This window comes from Hippoglossus hippoglossus, chromosome 5 (assembly GCF_009819705.1).
Source record: "Hippoglossus hippoglossus isolate fHipHip1 chromosome 5, fHipHip1.pri, whole genome shotgun sequence".
Taxonomy (NCBI): Eukaryota; Metazoa; Chordata; class Actinopteri; order Pleuronectiformes; family Pleuronectidae; genus Hippoglossus; species Hippoglossus hippoglossus.
In genome coordinates, this window is record NC_047155.1 from 25,157,394 (window position 1) to 25,172,054 (window position 14,661).

General features: G+C 43.4%; 1 protein-coding gene across 9 annotated transcripts in view; it reads left to right on the plus strand.

Moving 5' to 3' along the window:
• The window catches only part of chl1b (cell adhesion molecule L1-like b), a 70,340-nt gene continuing 55,679 nt past the window's right edge, over positions 1-14,661 (plus strand). For all 9 annotated transcript variants that reach the window (XM_034585186.1, XM_034585177.1, XM_034585182.1 and 6 more), the window contains exon 1: positions 1-87. The gene's annotated coding sequence lies outside the window, so the exon portion shown is untranslated. The remainder of the gene's footprint in view (positions 88-14,661) is intronic.

The following is a 14,661-nucleotide window of genomic DNA, read 5'->3' on the forward strand; positions in this document are numbered from 1 at the left end:
GAGACACGCAGCCCGCCCTCCTGCTTCCTCCAGCGGTGCAACATTCAACTTTGTGCCGGGCACACTCGACATGAGCCGCATCTGAAGGTGAGTGTCCACGTTGCTCTCCTCTTCCTCCTCTTCCTCCTCTTTCTCCTCCTCTTCTCTCTGTTGACCGCTGTTACACTTGTTGTATTTTAGCTTTGAACACGCTGCATGGTTGTGCAGGCACCTGTTTAAAATGCACAGGAGGGTGAAAGGTGGGAGATGGAGTCAGGGCTGTGGGTGCAGGCTGTTATCACCAGTTTGTCATCATGAGAGGATTCACATAAAAAAACCAGACTTTCAGTTCAGTCATACTGGGAGAGGAAGCTCAAGCTTTACCCTTCACCTGCATGAGCAGCATCTTCCACTTCTCTTTTACCACCATGCAGCTTTGAGGCTGTTTGAAACCATCTCCATGATGTGAGGGATGTGAGGGACGTCAGCTTTGAATTAAAAATGATCCAGAGAGGAAAGTTCCTTTTCTCTTAAACTCCAATGAGAGATCACACTGTAACGGTGCCAGTGTGAATCACACTTTGTCCTTCAGTGTGATGAACAGCATCATACCGGTCTGTGTTTCAGTGGGAGCATGTATTGTAGCTTGCATGTGATAATACGAGGGGCAGAGGGACAGTGGTGTGCACGCTGCTGCAGATGTGTGTGTGTGTGTGTATGAAACCCTGATGTTCACTGTTTTGTGGGCTGGTTTTAATGTTCAGGAGCTGTCTCCCTTCCAGATTTATTTCTAGTGCTGTGAGAAGGTACAATTTTATTTTAGTCACCTTTGAACACGTTGGCATCGTGGTTTGAGCCGGCACCTGCACGTACTGAGAGATATAGAAATACAGAAGAGGGCGAAAGGTGAGAGATTTAGTCATGGCTGGTGTGAAACCAGACTTTCAGTTGAATCATATTGGGAGAGGAAGCTCAGCTGGTTTGATCAGGTTTACCCGTTTTTGAAATTTTTCGGTGAAGATATCATCATGAAGCTTTAAGACTGTTTTAAATGATGCATGGATGTGAGGGACGAGAGGAAAGTTCATTTGTTTAGTAAACACTGACGGGAGATCACCCTCTAATGATCTCATTGATGAAACCACAGGACTGAATCAGACCTTGTCCTTCAGTGTGATGAACAGCGTCATCTCAGTCTGTGTTTCCATGGGTGCATGTATTGTGTAGTTTTGCATGCGATATGAGGGACAGAGGGACAGTTGTGTGCGCTGTGCTGCAGACATGTGTGCATAAAATCCTGTTGTGTAATGTTTTGTGGGTTGGTTTTAATGTAGAGGAGCCACGTCCCTTACAGCATATATATAGACTTTCACCGCATGAAGGTACAATTTTGTTTCAAACACAAACACGTGGGCAGCGTGCTTTGAGCAGGTACCTGTGCAGACTGTGAGATTTCAAAATAAAGAGAAGGGTTAAGGGAGAAAGAGAACAGGCGGATGTATAGTTTAGTCAGAGTGGCAGAGGATTCTCCGCTAATTTTAGCAGAGTTACCTTTTTTATTTTCAGCAGAAAATATCACTGTGGAGCCTTGAGACAGTTTAAATGATCTGCATGATGCAAGGATGCTAGTTTATTATAACTGACAGGTTTTTTAAGTAATTAAGAGAGGAAACTTCCTTTTTACTCAAACACTGATGGGAGGTCACTCTGTAATGTGCTTGTCATTCCTGAATACTGAGCCACCGAACTGAATCAGACCTTTTCATCCAGCATCACCTCATCCAGTGTTTCACTGGGTGCATGTATTACAGTTTGCAGATGGAGGGACAGTTGTGTGTTACAGACATGTGTGTTTGAAGCCCTGCTTTTGGCTGAACTACTGTTTAATATTTCGTGGGCTGGTTTTAATTTAGAGGAGCTGCGTACCTTCACAGCAGATTTATTGTACTGTGAAAAGGTAAGTGGAGTCATGTGGGGGTAAAGAAAGAGCTGTCAAAGTCTGTAAAATGTAGGTATATTTAAGATAAAGACAATTTTTTGAATTCTTTTTTTTTCAGGCTGATACATTGTAGCAGAGGAGAGAAAACTTCGGTCTCACAGACAAAACACCCTTAGGGGGATTAAAGAATCCCCTCGCACACTCTAAATGTAATTGCTCTTTATTACATGCTGTTGCACTAGTGTAAAGCATGCATGCATCGAGATTAAAATGACTGATGAGATGTCAGGGAGCGTGATTAAAATCGCATTACGCTGACATTTAAATCAGAGAACTGGTATTGCCGTTGTTACCTTTAGCTTTCTAAATGACGGGGATGTGGATGAGCAGTTGTTGCTTGCATGTTTGATGTGTTTTGTTGCATTTATGGATCAGATATATCTCGCGTGGTTTTAACATAGTGACTCCCTCAATATGAATATTTACAAGGTATGCAAATGTTTCGCACATGCTGTGTGGAAGTGCTGCAAATTCAAATGTTGGTTTTCTCTGCCTTGTTGTGGTTTCGTGGTGTCTCATTACAGATGGAGCCTTTGAGGGAATCCCAGGAAACAGAGAAATGTTACATAGTTTATCCATAATTTGATATTTATATTCCTTTTGATGCTTTTTTCTTGTATTGTTCTCGACAAACTCTGCTTGCCCTATATTGTCTGCAGCACAGTTTGAGGCACATTTTCCAAAAACAAAGAAATATGGTACTGTTGTAGTAAACACACTCCTGCTACCTCTGCTGCTTGTAGTTCTGCTAGAGCTCCTGATACTGATCCTGCTGCTGCTTAATGTTAAACACAAAGACCTTCTGAAGGTCAGACTGATTCCATTAGTGAATATAATCACTTCAAGCTGCTCTTCAAGAAGAGTACAGCTGTGCCTCGCCCATCCCAGTAAGCACATCCGTTCTCAAGTGTTCAGTGCCAGAATTATCACAGGTAAGTTGCTTAAATTAAATTTCTAGGCCAAAGATGAGAGTCTCGAATGGCACTTGTCATCACACGTGGTCCCCAGCCTCTCTGTATTCAGGGCAGTGGTGCATTGTGTCCAGAAGTAGGTCGAATGCTTCTCACCAAACAATTTGAGCGAGAGCCAGTAATTGGACAAGCAAAGTGTCGACCATCTCCCAGCCGGTCCATGTCAGCCAGCCCCCTCGCCACTTAATATGCAGCTCCAACCTGACGCATTTCATGGACCTTTTTCATCCTTTTTATCGTTTAGATTACAAAATGGAGGAAACAGAACATCCTTTGTAGCTGTGGACCGTTTTGTGGACATTTGTTAGTGGCTGACATACTCAAGCCCTAACAAATGTCTGCTCAAATGTCGAGAAACACCCAGGTAGGGTAACTGTTTGGATCAAAGTCCCACCTGCACATAAATGAGGTTTTACACAGTATGGTAGCTGGCTGTGTCTGCTGCACACAGATTGAAACTCAGTCACACAGACAACTGATAAAAAAAAAGCCTGAGCTTATAGCGTGCTGTGTTGGTTTCATCTTTTTTGCACAATCAACACAGACTGGCTCTGAGGCAGGAAGTGCATTGAAGATGTGAAGGATAAAGGCAGGCTGTGATTTTGTCTTTACCTTTTTCATACAGGTGTGTGTTTGCAGAGCTGCAGACATGTTTGTGCTCGCTGTGTGTGTGTGTGTGTGTGTGTGTGTGTGTGTGTGTGTGTGTGTGTGTGTGTGTGTGTGCGCGCGCGATCAGTGTATTGTCCAGTGTACATGAGAGAGGTTGGGGTTGAGAATGAAAAGGAGAACGGGTGAGGCACAGAGAGCCCTTTCTTTACAACCGGGCTGTGTACACCTGGCCTTTTGACAGTGTGGACTGAAAGATGTACTCGGAGTCTGAAATTAACTTTTTCACTCACAGGCCAAGCTGGCTGGGAGATGAAATAAATCCATTGGCAAAGCATATTTTTATTGGCCAAAAATATACATTGCCTTTTTTGTCACATATAGGTTTGTCTCAGTAATTCGTGGAGATAAACAGGTAAATGTTGAATAAAAAACTTAGGCCTTGTCTACACTACTGCAGATATTTCTTTTCAACAGATACAAAAATGACTAAAAACACTTAAACAAGCATGCCGGGCCACTGAGTGGCAAAACAGTCTACATTAAAGATCTGTCAAATACCAGAGAAGAACACTGTGGTCCAGGTGATCTTGGGCGAGGCAGATGCCTGTGAACCCGGGTTGTCTGGTGCAGTGATACTAAATTTAGTGGCAAACTTGCAAATTAGACCCTATCAGATAACCAAATTGGTATATAGATACAGTATATGCATTGTTCGAGTTGTTCCCGGTGCATGCTCATTACACAAAGCAGTGGGCATACTCAAAGTAAGCTGTGACTTCATCGTTTCCCTAATGCTCTGTTTTACATGTACACACGGATACATAGAACCAAGAGTTTTTGAAAATCTGAACTTTGGAAGGCATATGTAAAAATCTGTTATAGTAATTTAAAATGCTGTTTGTATGGGAGCAAGAGGCCCAAATGCTGAGGAACAAATTGTAGGGCAAAATATCTGCATCAGGGCATTAAAGGGATCACAGCAAAGTTTAAATCCCAATTATTTTTGATGTATTGACCAATGGATTATTTGAGTTAAATACAAAATCCAGAATACGACTCAAGATGTCTGGCGTGAAGCTCAGGGACAAAGAAAGAGGCTCGGACACACTGTCAATGAGCCGAGTGCTGTGTTCATGGTCTCAAATGTCCAATTTCATTGTTTCTATTTTTGTCTTTGTCATACTGGCAACTCCCAAAACAACTCATCACCATAGCCCTGACATTCTAATGTCGCCAGCCTCACTTCCATTATCTGCAAACCCTCATTCCTCAAAGAAATGTACTTTTTCTCTTGGGGTTTTTCATTTTGAAAGTTGGCCTCTTGTAAATATTGTCCCATCACTTTAAATTAGCCTGACTGCTAGCTAGCAGCGGACCTGTGCCAAAAGTCCCCTGAGAGTTACTCGCTAGATGGAACGTCTACCTGCATTTGATGCTTGGCTGTAGTTAATTTTGAACCCTGGATATATTTTTTAAGATTGAGTGAAGCCTCAGTGATTTCTGGTTGTGACAGAGTAATTTACAGCCATCTGTAAACTAAAGCACCTGTCTGTCCAACCCCATCTTCTTCTTCTCCTGTGCCGTAGCATGACTTGAGGCGGTTCTTCTGTATGGAGCCATCTGGGTTTTTTCCCCACATGCTCACAGTCACTTACAAGAACCGACTCTCAAAGATAACTCATTTAGCCAGCAAACTCATTGGTATTCCCACCCCAGCTTCTCCGAGCGTGTCACCTCATCCCTGTTCTGTAAAGGACTCACCATCTCACGTGACCCGGACCACCCACTCTACCAGCACATTAACCGCCCCTTCCCATTCCTTCTGGCTTTAGGTATGGACTACCTATGTTACAAGAAATCCAGCCTGCGTGGTGTGAAGTGTTTCAATCCATGTCTTTGTCTCTATTGTGTGAACCCTGCAATTAAGTTTCCCATGTAAACTCTGCATTGTGCTTAACACTGTCCTACTAGTGTGAGTAATGCATGGACCCCACTGTTTAAAAGCATTTCTTTTTAAAAGACATAAACTATCTGGAGCCAACCAAAACAGATACCTGCATTTATTTGATTTAGCAGGTTTTGTGTGAGATCAATTCTGTCCACGAATTTGCGGATCTAAACCACTCTAAAATGTCCGTTTGCATCTTATCTGCGCCCTGTCTGTAGAGGATGCACCTCTTATCAGCATCAGCAGTGTAATTTCAGCCTATAATTCAGTCTGTCGGATGGAATCTGGAGTATCCGATGGCTATAAGGGATTAGAGAAAGCAGCCTGACAGCAGCGAGCATGGACTGAAATGACTAATCGTCCATTTAAGCATCCTAGAATGTGCTACTGGTGGTGATACAAAAAGAAAAGGGATCTTCAGGAACAGTCTACTGTGACGCGTGGATACCACTTGTAAACCTAAACTGTGATAACGACAAACAATACAGTGATACCTGGTGGTGTTGGGACGTTTGAGTGTGTGTCTCAGAGTGGCTGGCAGATGCAGCGGGAAGGTGTGGAGCCTAGCAAGTACCCAGGCCCCTAATTGAGGTTCAGCTCATGCTTCATCACTACAAGCAATTACAGTGACGACTCATGCTCCGCTCTGCTGCAGGCGGAGCTGAGAGTGCTGCAGCGGCGTCGTACCTGAGCCCCCCCCCCCCCCCTTTCATGTTTGTCACTTCTGACAGCCGGAAAGGCACTTTCTAGCCAGTTTGCTCTGGAAATGTGTTTGGTTACATGAAATATTCATTTCCTCCTCTGCCTGCTCTCTGGCAATGTGCATATATACTGTATTTACCAGATTTTATTTTATGTACCTGACCAGTTCAGAGGAGAGATAGAGGAGGGTTGGTAATGGTTCCCTCCTTACAGCCTGTGATGGAGGTGGAGGAGGATGCAAAGATAAGAGGTGCTGATCCTCAGAATCAAGCTTTATTTCTTATTTAACAGGCCACCGCAGCACCGCACCACCGGGTGAACATGATCAATGGGTTCTCGCGCTGCACGCACAATTAATCAGTAAATTTCATACTGAAGGACAAACCGGCAGTGAGGTCAGTGTTATCTCGTGTGTTCAGTACTTCTTTTCCCAGCAGGAGGGGATGAGAGGTCAGCAGCACAACACTGGCAGCGTGCTACACACTCGTCCCTGCCTGAGGGTAGAGTTTAGCCTGTCTTTCTCGTTTCTCAAGAATAGAACATGTAACCAAGACTTATTGTTATTTGCAGCCAGCTACAGCTAATGTCTTTCATAATGTCTTGCACTTACATGTCATCATTAAGGGACAAATGAGACTCTCTTTATTGCTGTGTTGTACAATTACACACATCTAACACTTGTTGTGTTCATATCCTGACCCCCGGGCTCTTTGTGCATCTTTCATGGGAATTTTCCATCCCCTGTTGGATTCAGTGCAGAGACAGTGATATGTACTGTTATCCGTCCTCGTTTGGCTTCAGAGTTGTAATTGTTATGTTTAATTAATCAATTTAGATTATGCTCGCATGAAAACCATAACCAGTAAAGAGGGGGTGCTTTATGCGAGGGATGCTAATCCCACTGTGCATTGCTGTCAGCGTCAAACCCATTTGCCAATCGAATTGTCCTGATTCTTGCACGCCTTCTCAGATTTACAGCACCACCGTTGAATCGCAGGGTACATATCCACTAAATTCAATGTTTATATTAAAAACCGCGGTGAAAAGGGCAACACAGCCATAAGGTCCTCCAAGGAACAACAAACATGACAGCCATGCCTCAACGAGTAAGAAGTTATTGCCCTAAAGTCACTGGGTTGCAGGGATGATTTCCATTTCAATTGTGGGCTCAATTTGGGATAAGTCATGCATACAGAGGTGAAACGAACAAAGAGCATAAGAATAAAAGTGACAAATTTAGAGAATAGAACAGAGAAACGCGGTGTCATTGGCTTTGTGTCCCATGAAGGGTATTGTGTGTGTGGCTGCACGGATAACGTTGCAAGGGGACCCTTGGGACGTGGAAGAGAAGGGTACCGATGAAGAGGGGGACGCATGTGACAGGCAGGGGACACGCAGGGGACACGCAGAGGACATACGGAGACAGAAGTAAAACATGTCTCAGACAAAAATGCTGTGAGAATGGAGCTGTTTGCCAGTTAACTCATCAGAAGTTCCATTAGAGCACGACCGATAAGGGAGCTGCTGCTGATACCAATATCAGGGATACAACAAACTCCTATAACGATCTATTGGCTGCTATACAAATTCATGAAAGAAATTGGCAATAATTCCCAAGATGTTGTTATCAAACATTTATGACATGATAAATGCAATTGAGGCTTGATAGTTTACAGTTTAACGATAAACTTTATTTTGAATATTTAAAAATAAAAACACCAATACAACTTTATAGAACTTCAACTGAGAATTGTTTTTTTTTTCACGAGTGCACATCTTTTCATCATTGTTTATTCTGTAAAATAAAAGTTTCCTTAGCAGAGTATATTGGCATCTACGCTGAGACTGACATGTCTGAAAGGCTCATGTTGGCCAATATTATCAGCCAACTGATATATCCCTTGGGCTCTAGTTCCCATACCTCAAATTATTTGTCCAGTCTAAAACTCTAAACCCCATTCAATGTACAGTCATTTAAAACAGATTAGCAGGTCCAACTTGGAACCCATTCAAATGGAGGTGGGTGGGTAGCTGAGGAGGTGGAGTCGCTCAGCACCCTATTCTCTTTGCATATTCAGGAAAAAAAAGGCTCTGTCAAAGCCGTGATGTGTCACCGTACAAACCGGGACTTGATCATTTGTATGAGATAATGTGTCTCTTAAGTATGGCAGCCGACTGTCTAGAGGTAGGCGACTAATATGTGTCTGTGTGACAGGGTCTGGTGTGTCCGCACCAGTGCTGTGTGTCCAGAGGCCTCCCCTGGGACCTCATTACACCGTGTCGGGGCTCCTCTGGGTACTGTAAGTGGACTGCTGGGAGCCCGAGCCGGTGCAGCTACATGTATGTTGATTTGGTGTCGAACACGTGAGCTCGCTGTCTGCTCTGCATAGTAAGAGGCTGTTTACTGGCCCAGTGAGGCCTGGAGTCAAGCACAGCACTATCCTCCAAATGGAAGATTAGAGAGCAGATCAAGCATGATTAGACTCGTGAAACAAAGAGGCCCGGGCCCACAGAGTGGTCAATTTGCTAATTGGGTTAACACATGAGCAAGAAGTATAATCCTGTTTTTGTTTTCCGTTGTATTGACCCATTTGTCCCATATTTTCATTTAGGTTCACTCATAGAGAATGTGCAGACCACAAAAGACCTAGTATAAGAATGTAACATTCTATAGATGCTTATAAAACTTTGAATAGACACAGCCTGGTCCTGCAGCATTGTTCTGTAGGTAGTAGGTTCCACTGCAGTATTATGTGTCAGAACTAAGTTATTTTCCTCATAACTTACATTTTCAACAGTTTGTAAATGTGGCAATAGTTTGTGAAAGTCGTTGCAATTGTCCTTTAGGGTCTCCTACAAACAGCCAGAACCCAGCATGCCTATTTCTTAATGTACCCACCCCACAGCCTGAGCAAATGTTGGTTGGAGGAATCTTGCCAAGCTGGTGCGTTTCCAAATGAATTCATTAGCTTGGGGGGGCTCGACTCACCACTTTTACAAGTGTGACCCCGCAGACCAGCAGTTATCAACTGCAGACCTGTTTGACCTCATTATTTTTACAGCTCCAGATTTTTGGGTAGAAACCAAGACTATTTTACAGAGCACGTTTTTTATAGCCTCGTATCCAATTGCAAACGATTTCACCTTGTAACATTTTCTGTGGTTTTTAGTGGAATTCGAATGAGTATCGTGGGATTGTTTTTTACCGAAAACAAGACCAGTCATAAGGTCTCATTCTGGTTAGGTGGAGCTATTATGATGTTGAGGTTTAAAGTAAATAGCTGGGTGTGAAATCACTAAGCATTTTAGTCACAAATTGACTCATTGGGACACACAAGAGGGCAGTGGTACGGGTAAATACTGTTTAATTGCATTAGCTAATCAGTGTAATGCAGGCTTTCCTGAACACAACTACTAGAGTGAGGCGAATTTTGAGTGTAGTGCTCATTATGAAATGCCAACCAGTTTAGCACCCGCTATAATTGGAATAATTTTCCATTTAGAAGCAAAACATACAAACACTATAATGCATCAGTGTGGCACAGATTCCAGAATGGATTGGCTTGGATAGTTTTCCTAAATGTCTCTTTTGTAGCAAAGTAGAGAGTAGAAGTAAACAGATCTCAGTCTTCACAGCAGACTGACTACAAATCTAAAAACACAAGAGTGAAGGATTTTCTGGAAATAGCATCCATGCTGTTTAAGCTGCAGGGTCATTCTGTGTTTTTGCACATTGTGTTTGTGTGAACTTTTTGTTTCCTTGGCGCAGATGGAATAATACAAGCACAGAAAGCTTGACAAATTGCACAAACAGACAAAGGAAAAAATGTAAGATAACACTTTTTTGTCACAGAGGCAACGCATGATTAACAACCGAATGCTAATTTGTAGAGTTGCAGACAACCTGGAAGGAACAGATGTTTGTTCCAGATTAACCCTGGTGATATTTAAGGGAACAAATACTTCATAGACAAAAATAGTGCCCTGTAGTCCTGGTAATTAGTTATTTTTGCTTGTCTGCACACATTCATTCTCTTATCTAGGGTTGCTCTTGTGTTACTCTACCTGTAGACTTTTTGATGAGTGTCTAATAAATTAGAGCAGGACAGACAGATTTTTTCCCCCCTGCAGAGGAAATGAAATTACATCTGGTCCCTGCACAACAGCAGACATTTTTAGGCTGTGGTAAATCTGCATTTAATCGGGTTCGGGTTCAAAGTGTAACAGTGGAGGCAGAATTGCTGAGCTCAATCTGAATTCTTGACTTTCAGAGTGAGTACTTTGCCAATTTGAGAAGGCTTAAAGGCTCGAAGCGATGGCTTTGAGAAACAAAAACAGATCAATAGAGAGTGATCCTGGAAAAATCCTACTTTGATATCCTGGGCTTCAGCCTGGAAATGCTCCCATCAGTCTTCACATGACGTATAGCACAGGCTTTTTTTGTCTGGGTGGAGGTCATGGTGGTCTTCAGTGCTGTGATTCACCTTCATCACCACAACTTTTTCAGATCTAGCTCCGTAGGCAGCGTGTTGTCTTTACCATTTACATTTGCATATAAATTGACTTCATGCCTCCGTGATTTATTTTCTTGAGACAGTGACAGAGTTTCGCCGACGGCTCTGCCTCTAAGTCTCTTGCATTTGCCGCAAGTATGATAACAGGAGCAGGATTGTTATTCAAAGAAATTGTGGTCTGGTTCTGTTTTATAGTGGAGCCGCACAGCAGCCACTGACAGAACACTTATGTCTCGCAAATTCTTCCAAAACTGCAGATTAAATTCGAGTCAGCCATGCGAGATGGCTTTTCTCATGTAGTAAAGAAAAAAACATTTCTTCACACCGGAGAGAAAATTGAACTCAGTGGTGTTTTGGGGAATTTAGTCAGTTCCATCTTTTTCGAGCATTTTACCTTCCACTTCTGACAGCTGTTATACTATATGGGACTTTTTTGTCACTACATTTCAGATTGACTTGTAATGCGGAGTGACATGTGTTCTCTCGCACTAAAGAGGTAACAGCACCTGTTTCATGTTATGTTTTCAGCCCTTTGAAGTCTCGTCGATGTCACCTCCGCGATTTATCCACCTTATAAAAATAGTCGAACAAGAGACTTGCCAGCTCTGCAGGGGTCATGGTTATTTAGGGGGCCACGGCGGGATGGGATCATGGGATGACAGTTTGACACAGGATATATGCAGGGATCACCTCAGAAAAGCGACTATAATTGACATTAGCCTTGAGGTCTGTCAGTTTTCTGACAGCCAATGAATGCAGGCGTGCCTTCCCTTCACAATAGATAACAGATTCATACCTCCTGTTTTTTTAAAACCCTTTTACACCTCAGTAATTCCTCTCTAACAGCCACTTGCCCCAGCTGAGCCACAGTTTGCACCCTGTGTCATGGATTTGTGATTATCCTTTTAAGAGTGTGAAGTGGGCGAGGCGGTGGCCAACATGCCCTCGTGAAACTCTGTCCGCTGCTCTGATTCCCCCAGTGTGCTTGTCTTCCTCTCGTTGAACTGGTGCTGTACAGTCCCCCGGGCTCTTCTGTGAGGCGTAACTCACCTGCCGTCGAAACATTTGGATCATATCCCTGAGCCCTGAGCAGTCCCCGACTCCCCATATACAGCCAAACCAACGTTACAGATGGCCCTGCTTCTTCCTGTGGTTCCCGGCATGGTGGAGAAGGTGCAGAGAGTATGAAGGTTACAGGCAGGTCTTCCCTTGTAGTTCTGTGTCGAATGTCATTGCCAACACACGGAGGCCTCTTTAATGCACCAGCCCTTCTTTTTCTCCACCACCTGCAGAGTGGTGGGATTGTAGCTGAGGTCAAAAGTGTGCCAGAAGCACTGCTGTTAACCCATTGTGTTGTGCCTTCTACGGCAGTCCTCGAGCAGACTCTTCCTGTACATAATAGAGTAGACCGCATTCCTTCCAGTGAGCTTGGACATAGTTAGCTGGCTCTCAATGAACCTTCATGCAGATTTCGCAACAGTGGACGCTCTTTTCTTCCCATTTACACGAGCCCTCATTTTTCAACCCTGTTTAGACCAAAGCTGCTGCTCTTTGGGTTTGGTTCAGCTATCTTGCTCATGGAGTAAACAACATCCCCCCCCTCTCTTTCGCTACACGACCAGACTCTAAAGACGTATTCAAATGGAGTGAAAAACAATGAGTCTTCTCCTGTGTGTGTGTGGGAGTGTGTTGTAACTTAACAAAGAGAGGCTGGTGCTCTGTTTGTAAGTTGACGGAGTCGTGTTAGCGCCCCAGTAACAGGCGGGGGATTTTCTTGCATTCACAGCAATGCTGTTTTGATCTTCTGCAGCAGGGAGTTGTAAATCACACTTAAGGGAAGTTGTTCACACTTCATGTGAGCCTGTAAAGATCTAATTTCTCAACATCTTTTCTATGAGGTTATTTCACAATATTAGTCTGTAAATTGTACACACTGACACTGGCTGGGGTTGTAACTAATCTAAATCCTCAACATGGTTTTCTAACACAGATGGTAGGACAGCTGTGTGGGAAAAGAATTAGTAAAAAAAAATGATCAAACAATCGAGCAGTCCTGGATCGTCCTACATCATTTTGTGACCGCATGCTTACTACCCTGGAGAGATGGAAACACTTTTAATATGTGGTGTGAGTAATGGCCATTCATCTACTGTATAGAGACTGTCTGTGCGGTGATTCATTTACTATGCAGCTGAAGGGGCAGAACGTTACTGGGCGTGTACATGTGTCTCTAGCTCGAGGTTGGAGGGTCCATCACAGGGCTCAGCCTGAAAAGACCGGCCCCCATCAGGAACCAGAGGGGGGATTTGTGTTGCTCAATAAGTGGTGAAAATTGTATCAAAATGGTAGCCCCCCCCCCCCCCCCACCCCCTTTACACACACTCACACACAGTGGCTGATTTATAAGTCCGCACGTCTCCAGTTTCCTGCTGTTGTGTTAAAGCAGGAGGTGGGGTAATTAAACTGATGGCGTAGCTTTCATTCTCTGTCACGGTCAGTAAACAGCAGCCAGGTTGGCCACTGGATTCCACTGCTTTGATTTGCCTCATTTGTAGATCCTTTGCTTCAGACCTCAACAGCAGTTTATAGCATTTACGTGACGGAGAGAGAGAAACAACAACAGCAACGAATAGAGCTTAAAGCATCAAAGGGATGTTGTTCTGAGTCATTTGGTTCCGGTCTTGACCCACTAAATACAACAAGGCTACTACCTACACAAGAGCGTGTTGGGAAATCCTCTCCCAGTCTGACCACAGCCAGAAGCTTTGGTGCACAAAATGCAGAGAACAGCAACTCCTCAACCATCATCATTAGAGCTGCAGTGCTGTGGACACTAATGGCTGTCCCTGTTCTGCTGCCTCGGCACATTCAGAGGCCTCATCTGAGACTTGAGGGTGTGAACACATGAATTAATTCAAGATAGATGAATCCACTGGTCCTGTTCCCCCTTTAAAGCAAGATGCAGGATATAAAAAAACCCTTGTATGGGAGCCACCATGGTTGCATTAGTTGTGACATCCTCTTTCAACCACCCTTGAATCGTCAAAGGAGGCTTATTGATGAGTTTGTCCGTGTTTATCTTCGTTTAAAGGCTGGAGAAGATGCTGTTGTTTACTCGTTTCAATATTGAGGAACGTGGGTGGGTGCGGGGAACAGTGGTAGCAGTGTTAAAATGGGGGGGGAAGGGCTGGTAAAATTTGACGGTCAATGGATGTGCTGTCCCTGGACTCCTGATTGTGTTTTAAGTCGTCAAATAGCCATATAAGGATCTTCTAAAGGAAAATACTCGGGCATCAAAACAGTGTGGTGGTAAATGTCTGTTTGCATATTTTAAAAGAATGAAGATTTATCACCTCTATTTCTCAAGAAAGTGTTAAATGCAATATTTGAAAAATCAATAAGGGGTCATGACAAGGCACATTCATCAAGTTTGTTTATTTCTCCCGTCATGGCGGAAAGCTTAACATGGCCATCTTTTTCCAATTACATGCAAAGGCAGACATAGTCTTTCCCCCATTCTGTGGTGTTTTGTAGTGGCAGTATAGATTTTCAGCCATCCAAATGAACTCTGTACTGAAGAGCCTGCAATCATTGTGCGTGGCCTTTCCCTGGTTTTAGGCACAATCACTACCTCCTTCTAATGTACACTTTACAAATCAATAAGCTTTCACAGTAATTTAACTCTGTGTGCCCTTGAGTGTTTGCGGTAAATTCACTGTATATCCTAACTAGAATTAAATCAGTGAGGTTCCCTGTTGTCCTTGCACATTGTAAATGCTGGGTAATTGATGTCATGGCACTGACTGTATTCTTTGTTATGGCCAGATTTATTTTGTATTCTTTGTAAGCCACTATCAGAGTAAGGATGCAGACAAATACTACCTGGTTTTCTTCTTGTTTTGCTTGAACTTCAATGTATACTTGATATATGTTCTGAGT